The 9,045-nt window shown below is 36.9% G+C and overlaps 1 non-coding gene across 1 annotated transcript; it reads right to left on the bottom strand.

Annotated features, from left to right (window-relative positions):
* Positions 1 to 8,645: 8,645 nt before the first annotated feature.
* On the bottom strand, positions 8,646 to 8,752 carry LOC120070368. Its single transcript, XR_005479864.1, has one exon. It is a non-coding gene; the product is annotated as a small nucleolar RNA R71 (small nucleolar RNA).
* Between the last annotated feature and the right edge of the window lie 293 nt (positions 8,753 to 9,045).

The raw sequence follows: 9,045 nt of genomic DNA, 5'->3' as shown, positions 1-9,045 counted from the left end.
AGCTCCTCCGTCCATCCATGGCACCACCGACAGCCTTGACGCACATCCGCTGGGAGCAAATCTTTGCTTCCAGCCGGTCATTTCCTTTCCTTTCTTCTCTCATATTGTATTGTATGATATTTTGGAATTAAGGAATTAATACAATCTATTTTTCAATGCATTTCTCTCCTTCGACTTCATCTCCATCTTCTTTGCTTAGCATCTTTACTTTCATTGCAACAGTTAGTGGGATTGCTTGGGTATTGCATACTTAGTCATGTGGATTATGGATATGAAGCATGTAGCAACCCATCGAAAGGTGTGCGTTGTGTGAGTATGTGAGTAATCTTATTTGCTTAGTGTGAAGCTATTGCAATGCCTATCTATAGGCTAATGCATTGCTTGTCTATGAGTAAAGTCAGCAACAATCAACTGACTGGGAGGATAAGTGGTTGGTCGCATTAACCGATGCATGCATTGTTCACTAGAGATAGGAGTAATCTTGCGTCAGCCAAGTTCATGCGTTTGTCTTGTTTTATGTTATGCCCAACACTCTTTTAGAGCTACTCGAGAGAGAGTCTAAAGAAAGAACCTAATGACTCGAGAGAGCTAGGTTAGAATCTAGACTTGAGAGAGTGATATTAGATCAGCATAAGCAAGAGATAGGGACTTAGAGATAAGCTCTATTTGTCAACAATACATTGCATGCATTCTAGGAATAGGAATGATGATATGTGGTCGCCTTGTTTGTGTATCATCGCATAGACAAGAATTAGAGGCTTATGTGTAGGTTCTATAGACACCTCTACACATACATCATATGTGTTCTAGCATTAGAAGCCGTAACATTCGCATCGAGAGGTGGTTTGTTATTGTATGAGTGTTGCATGATTGCATTAGTTTGCATTGACTAGAGTTGTCCTTGCGGTCACTTTTAAGTATTGCAATGAATTCATCTCCACATTTTATCTATTTTCCCATACATTTATTTCATGTCAAGTGTTGTTGGATCTCTACCTCTCATGCATATTCTCATTGCGTTGTCTATTAGATAGGAGTAGGAGTAGGATTAACTTAACAACATCCCCTCCATTCTTTTATTTAAACTGCCGCATGCACATCACCGCAATCATATAGCTACAAGTCCCTATGTTCGACCTCGGATTACTCGAGAAACTTACATTGGAATTATACTTGGTTCCATTGCAAGAAAACTTGTGGCAAGACGCATGGTCATCACATACATTCGTTAATGCATTATCAGTACGATGACCCTTCACAGATGCTCGTAATTACAATAGGCCAATTTACTGTTTTGCCCATATAATTACATCTTCCTTCTTAAGTACCACTGATCCCTCTAATGAATAATACAACATAATCCCGCTATGTGTGAACACTTCTTGAGCCATGAGAAGGTGCGTAGCGCCACATCGTTCAAGCCCTGGAATCAGCCCTTAAAGGAGCTATCTATCTACTTACCCCTGCCTCGGGGAAGGAGTGAATTCCATCTTGTGTAGCTGAGTTCCTAGCTCCCAAATCAGACGAATCCTCAAAAATGGTAGGTTTAAATCGGCTACCTGGCCACTCGCACCCATACAAATCAAAGGACTGCCCTCAATGGAAGGAGTTCCCAACTCACTCAGGATTGTGGTCATGTTACCTATGTTCATCCTAGTGAAATGAAGTCTCTGTCATGAACAGTGTTATATAACGAGACGTTAACACTTCGTGGTCAGGTCTTATACAAACTCTTTGTATAGGACGCCCCCGCTCGCATGTCCCCAACACGAGTGATCAGGATCAGACCATCTACGACAAGTCACAACACTTGTGACCATTCTACAAAGCGGGCCGCATCCGTAGCATTACCAGGATAAGGTTTCCCTCCTTTATCCATTTACTACAGACCATTTTGGTTATCACTCAAGATATGATCCACTTGTATGTCACCACATATATGCTTGCGTCACATACAGATAACCAGGGATTTTATGTTTATTGGTTTGTTGTAAGGCAAATAAAACAAGCAAATGAGTAAAAATACAAGATGTGAAGTAAATATCATATATTAACAACACAAGCGTTTGTACAAACTGTTTACAAACTACAGAACACGAGACTTTAGGGCATCAACCCCAATAATCATAATGAAATGCAAGTCTCTTCTAGTAATTGATGTTAGAAAGAGAGACTAATCATTTTGTGGTCCGATCTTATACAAACTCTTTGTATAGGATACCTCTACTCACATGTCTTCACATGAATGATCAAGATCAGGTCATTTGTAACACTTTACGAAATTGTAACAATTATAACGCGGGCTATATCCATAATGTTTCCAAGATAAGATGCTCAGCCTTATCCATATACTACAGACCATTCAAATTATTACTTAAACATGATCCACTGATATGTCACCATATACATGTTTAAGTTACATAAAATAACTTAGGATATTAGTTTATTAGATTGAGTTAATAATGCACATATAAAATAACAATTATTTTATTAACAACAGTTTGTTTACACAAGTTTACAAACTACGAGAATATACGAGATTTAGTACACCAATCTAAATAGATAGAACACAAAAATAGATGTTTGGAGAAGTAAGAGTGTCAAGCCACCGATCATAGTCTCCTGCTTCATTTGGCTCTTGTGGTTGGTTGTTACACTTGTGCTGATAAAATGGATGATAAGATTCTCCCTATATTGAAGTCGAAGATTGAGCTCCCACCCAAAATTCTTAAAGAAGAGATGAAACTTGAGAGCTTGAAGATGATGGTGAGACAGATTATAGGCTTTTGGAGAGTTAGAGAATGACCAAAGAGTCTAACTGAAGAAGAAATTTAATGTGTGAGACTTGAACTATTTATAAACTTCACTTGGTTGTTCTTCAGTTCTTCTTCAGTTCTCCTTCTAATAATTATCTGACACATCCTTTGGGTAGATCTCTTTCTCTTATAGATCCATTTACACCCTATAGGTTTAACCCCTTTAGGTAGATCTACAAGTTCTCATACTGAATTGGAGTACATAGACTCCATTTCAAGGTCCATGGCTTTGACCCATTGGTTCTTGTCCACATCATTCATTACTTGTTTATAGGACAATAGATCATTAACACCATCATCTGGTATGACAACCTAAGTTTCATTTAAACCCAAGTAACGGTTAAGTTTGATAGGTCTTGAAAAGAGATATGTTCGTAGTGTTAATTCCCTCAAATTTATCTTAATTGTTTGCTTAAAATGTTCATTTTTTTGCTAAAATTCAACCCCAACACCTATGGAGTCATTACGAAAAATTTCGAACTTAATGGAGTCAAAATAATCAACTTAGAAGAAGAGCAAATACAAATTACCATTTTACCCATCAAAAGAAACAAATTTACACACTTCAACACCACTCAGAGCATCATAATGCTCTCTCTATAACTAGGTTCAATGCTAGCTCAATGCTATAAGAAAGAATGCACCAAAATGTTGCAAAACAGGGCAGCGTTGCAATGGGTCAAAGCCAACCCTATACCCAGCGTTGCAATGCTCCAAACATTGACGAAAAAAAATAAAACGCACGCTCACCTAGCACAACACAACATTGGAGTCAACGTCAGTGTAGGGTCGCAGCATCAAATATAAGCTTCGTTTTTTTCAAATTTTCAATAGAGAAAGAAGAATTTGTTTTTTTGATAGAGAGAATTTTCATATCGAAATTCTGAGAGAAAAACCTACGAAATTTGTTTGTCTAGAGAGATTTCTTGTGAAATTCACAAATCATTTTGTGAATTATATCATGTTTTGCATCAATTTTTTAATAGATTCCTTCAAGACTTGTCAATTTTATAGCTAGGTAAGTAATTTTCTTGGGAAATCTTTAGTTTAAGATTAAATTCATGAGATCTTTTGTGTAATTTTCTTGAATTTTCTGCATTCTTGAATATTCTTGTGATGAATTTGAATAGAAATTAATGGAAAAAAGTTGACGCTTTGATTCTATTAGTTTCTTGTATGCAATTCTTGCTTGGCACTATTGCATAATAGTAAGATAGGTTGCAAAAATTATGTTTTCTTGAATTAATTAGGACTTCTTTTCCGAAATTATTTCTTGAACTTCTTAATTTAGAATATTCAATCAAATAGTTCTTAAAATTTACTCTAATATGTTTTTTGAATTTCATAATCATGAAAACCCTATTTTCTAAAGCAATCTAAGAAAAGAACATGAATTTGCTGAATTGAAGTGTTTTTTACTTAGATTAGGGCTAATTGGTATGGTAAATGTCAATTAGCTAATTGAGTCTTTAGAGTTTTTACCCTATTGGATTATGGGATGTTGAATTTTCATGCACTTGTTCAAGATTAGTGATAGAACTAACTTAGCTAATAAAAATTTCCCAAGAATCTCTCTCTATCGAATGTTTATTAAAAGAGAGAGAGAGAGAGAGAGAGAAATTTTGTGTTACGATTTTTGTTACAATTGCTTTTATTTTGATTTTACTTAATTCTTTAAAACAAACCCCCCCCCCCCCTCCAATTTGTTGAATTCATAAGTCAAATCTTGCCAATTAATATAGGTTCCTTGTGGATCGACCTCTTACTTCTGCTATAACTACTTGTTAGTTTTAGTTGTAGTTTGAGCTTAATAAATTTCATTTGTCTTGAGTTAATTTGAATTAATGACACCAATTTTAACCCAAACAAGGTTGTACCACAACCATCTCACTGTGTCGAGGTACTCTCAACGATTGAGAAGGATGAGACTGACCTGAAGTGTTGGCTTCTTCATTAACTCTTGATAAAGGGCCAACTGCATCAACAACCCTTATTGATTCTTCAGCAGCTTCACTGAATACTATTTTTCTACGTGGTTTATGATCTCTCATGTGATCTTCCTCGAAAAATGTAGCATTTGTCGATACAAACGCCTTATTTTCCTGAGGGTCATAAAACAGATAACCTCTTGTTTCCTTAGAGTAACCAACAAATTGGCATAACTGTGAACAAGGTTCCAACTTTTTAGGATTTGTCACTAAAACATGTGGAGGATAACCTAAAATTCTAAAGTAACGTACACTCGATTTGCGCTCTCTCCATAACTTGAAAGGTATTTTAGAAACACTTTTTGAGGGACCATTGTTCAAGATGTAAACTGTAGGGACCATTGTTCAAGATGTAAACTGCAATCTCTACTACTTACCTTCAAAACTAGGCAATTGAGCATAGCTCATAATAGAACAAACCATATCTAATAAGGTTCTATTTCTCCTCTCTGATACACCATTCTACTAAGGTATACCAGGTGCTGAAAGTTGGGATTAAATTCTATGTTCTATCATATAGTCCTGGAATTCTATATGCCAATTAATATAATGTTCTATTTACCTTTGAAGATTCTCGAGCTCCACAAAAAATCCTCTCGATCTTGGCACGAACTTCTTCTAAATCAAACTTGAACACGACCATGAGAATAACCTTGTTATTCTCAAGGATTCCAATAAAAGAATAGGTGGTGTCTAACTAATTGGAAAGGGAAGAGGTAAAGAAATTTCTCTTAGAGTGTAAAGAGAGGATTTGTGTTGGCTAGGGTAAATCTCACCAAAATCAATTTTTGCCCTAAAAGGGCCATAAGGAAGAATTTATATGGAGAAGGGTTAACCCTTTTTCCAAATATTCCCAAATTTACCCTCGTGCTCAGTTAATTAAATAAAATTTATTTAATTAATTAGCACATTAATTAAATAACCATCTATACATTAAATCCAATTTAACGTACAGATTTAATTAATATAAATAAACATTGTATGTTTATGTGCATCACCTTTCTATTTAATTAATTAATTCTTATGAATCTAATTCACTTGAATTAAATATTTGAATCTCATTCAAATATTTCTCTCCAACTTAATTTAAATTACAGATCACATCCATAATCAATTACATATTAATCACATTAATATACCATTTCCTCAAATTGATTTGAACAATTCAAATCATTCCTCTTTAATATCCTTTAGTGAGCTAACAAATGGACCTGGGACCTATAGATTAGAAAGTCTAATGATATGCGATTAATTAGCTAAATTCATTAACCAAATTAATCAATATTCGTAATTACGGGTACAATCAACTAAAGATCCACAGTTTCACTCTTATCATTTCAAATATATTTCATAGATATAGATTAATAACAGCAAGTCAGTTCTTCATGAGTGTCCATAACACCAACTGGGTCAAATTATTGCTTTACTCTTGGGTTACTGATAACAGGCAGAAATGCACGTTATTACAGTGCTAAGTTCTTAAATAATGTTGGCTTGCGTTGATAAAATATGTTAGATTGCATCCAAAAAGCATTAAGTTCATAACATTGCGGTCGCATGCGTTCATCGCATAGAAATAGTTAATTTTTGTATTTTTATGCAAAATATGCATTGACACAAGGTGAAAAGCACGATCACAAGAAATAAATGGTCGAACGCAACATCACCGCAAGGCTTCACGATGATTCGTGTTCGCAAACATCTGCTCAAGAAGGATTGCCGCATAGAGTCACCGCAACTTGGTGGGCGCATCTGGTGAAAGGCATAATTAATCACGATGGGACAGAAAGCTGATGACGGTCGAATCCGAATTAAGTTGACAAGCCGCTAACGATAATAACTACACTCAGCTTTTTGGTGACAAATATTCGGCACATCAGTCAGAGAATTAAAGTCATGTCTCTTATACACATCTAGATGTGTATAAGAGACAGAAGTTGACAAGCCGCTAACGATAATAACTACACTCAGCTTTTCGGTGACAAATATTCGGCACATCAGTCAGAGAATTAAAGTCATCCCAGCCGTGCAATCATAAGAGAGAAGTCGTCTTTCACCCCAAAGGCTCTATAAATACCAAAGGCAAACTTCAGAAAAGGAGTTCGAACACTTAGAGAATTTTCCTTTAGCTTAGCCTTGTTCTTAGTTCTTCTTTTATTTTAAGGCGGAAGCGAGAGAAGGAGGTTGTGCCGATAGATCATTCCGGTGAGCTTGGGAGAGTGTCGGAAACATCAAGATCAGAGAGATGGCCAGCTCCTGCGAAAGCAGGAATGTCTTTTGAACTGAATAGAGTTGCCAGTATAAAGGTCTTGGGCAGCAAGGGATTACTACCAGGCTCTCTACCTTTATCTTCCATTGTTATTATGTACTCAAACGCATTTATAGAAATGGAATTTACTTCTTTAGATCTGTTCACTCTATGTTTATTATGCATGAGTAGCTAAATCTGTTGAATGGGTTGAGAAGCACTTAGCAAGCATAACTGGGGATCTTCATTATATGTATTTATCTTATATTATGTATGCTTCATTCGTCCATTAGAGATACTCGAGAGGGTATTCTAAGGACAGGTCTAGGCTTGGAAAAGTCAGGTTAGAATCTAGACTCGGGAGAGTCAGATTAGAACGCATAATCAAGAGATAGAAGCTTAGGAATAAGCACTGTTTGCTATTACCGCATTGCATGCATCCTAGAGATAGGATATGATTGTGTGCGGTCATCTTGTCTTTGCGTCCATCTTGCATCATCGCATAGAAAAATAGTAGAGACTTAGGGATAAGCTCTATGGACACTTTTGCATTCAACACATGCATCCTAGACTTAGGAGAACTGCATTTGCATTGGAAAATGACTTGTTGTGCATGGGTGTAGCATGATCGCATAGTCTGACACATTCCCAGGTAACGCTAATTAAAGACTTTCTAAACCAGTTCATCCGCATACTAAGTGCATCTATCGCATAATTAAACTTTTCTCAAATCTGCCGCATTTAGTTATTTCATTACCGCAAACAACAATCACAACAATTATTGATTTATTTGGTTACCGCAAGGTTTTCATGAAAAATTATCACCATATACCGTTTTCCCAAGTTCTTGAGTTCGACCTTGGACTTACCAGAAAACTCAGTGGGGTTTACACTTGGATTACACTAAGAAAACTTGATTGCTCAACACAACTCCATCACCGCATTTCATTCCATTTTTCCACCTCATAAAATAACGCATCAAGTTTTTAACGCCGTTGTCGGGGACTTTGGAAAATTAGTGTGCTAACGGTAATTTTTCTGATTTCTTTGCAGTCTCAATCTCTGGCGAACTATGACCCAGAGATTGAGAGAACATTTCGACGCAGACTAAGAGACAACCACCAACAACAAGAGAGAACACCAAGAATGGCGGAACAATCCGAAGCAAGGGCCACAAACGCGAACAATATAATGGTCAACCCCATCCTTCTGGCAAATGACCGTAATAGACCCATTCGAGACTATGCGTCGCCTAACCTCTATGATTTCTCTCCACGAATCATGAAGCCAGCGTTAGACGGATCGAAGTTTGAAATGAAGCTGGTAATGTTGCAGATGATCCAGGCTGTTGGGCAGTTTGGAGGAAGGCGTGGCAAGGACCCACACGCCCACCTCTGGAGCTTCATAGAAATCTACAACACTTTTGTGTTCCTAAAAATCTCTACCGAAGAAGTTCGACTAACTCTGTTTCCATTTTCTTTGTGTGATCAGGCAAGAAAATGGGCGTATTCCCTCGAGCCTGGAGAGATCACTTCGTGGGAACAGCTAGTGGAAAAGTTTATGAAGAAGTTTTTCCCACCAACTGAGAATGCTAGGAGAAGGAAATTAATAACAAATTTTGAACAAGAAAATGACGAATCGCTCAGTGATGCCTGGGCGAAGTTTAAGCGGTTGGTGAGAAACTGTCCACATAATGGCTTACCAAACTCCATTCAAATGAAGATTTTTTACCATGGACTGAATCCCTCTTCGCAGACCGCTGGTGGTCTACTAGACAAAACATATGAGAAGGCAAAGAGTATACTTGATTGCATTTCCAAAAATCACAAGGATTGATGAGAAAGCGATCAAAGATTAAGAATTAAAGATAATGACACAAACAACGGGGCCATCGCATCCCTGCAGAACCAGATAACTACGATGATGAGTTTGATTCAAGGCATCATAATTAATAACACGGGAGTTTAGACCCGTCCGATGGACAATGGTATTA

Source organism: Benincasa hispida, chromosome 1 (genome assembly GCF_009727055.1).
Source record: "Benincasa hispida cultivar B227 chromosome 1, ASM972705v1, whole genome shotgun sequence".
In the NCBI taxonomy this organism is placed as follows: Eukaryota; Viridiplantae; Streptophyta; class Magnoliopsida; order Cucurbitales; family Cucurbitaceae; genus Benincasa; species Benincasa hispida.
The sequence above is the reverse complement of the archived record's forward strand: the minus strand, read 5'-3'. Positions and strand labels throughout refer to the sequence as shown.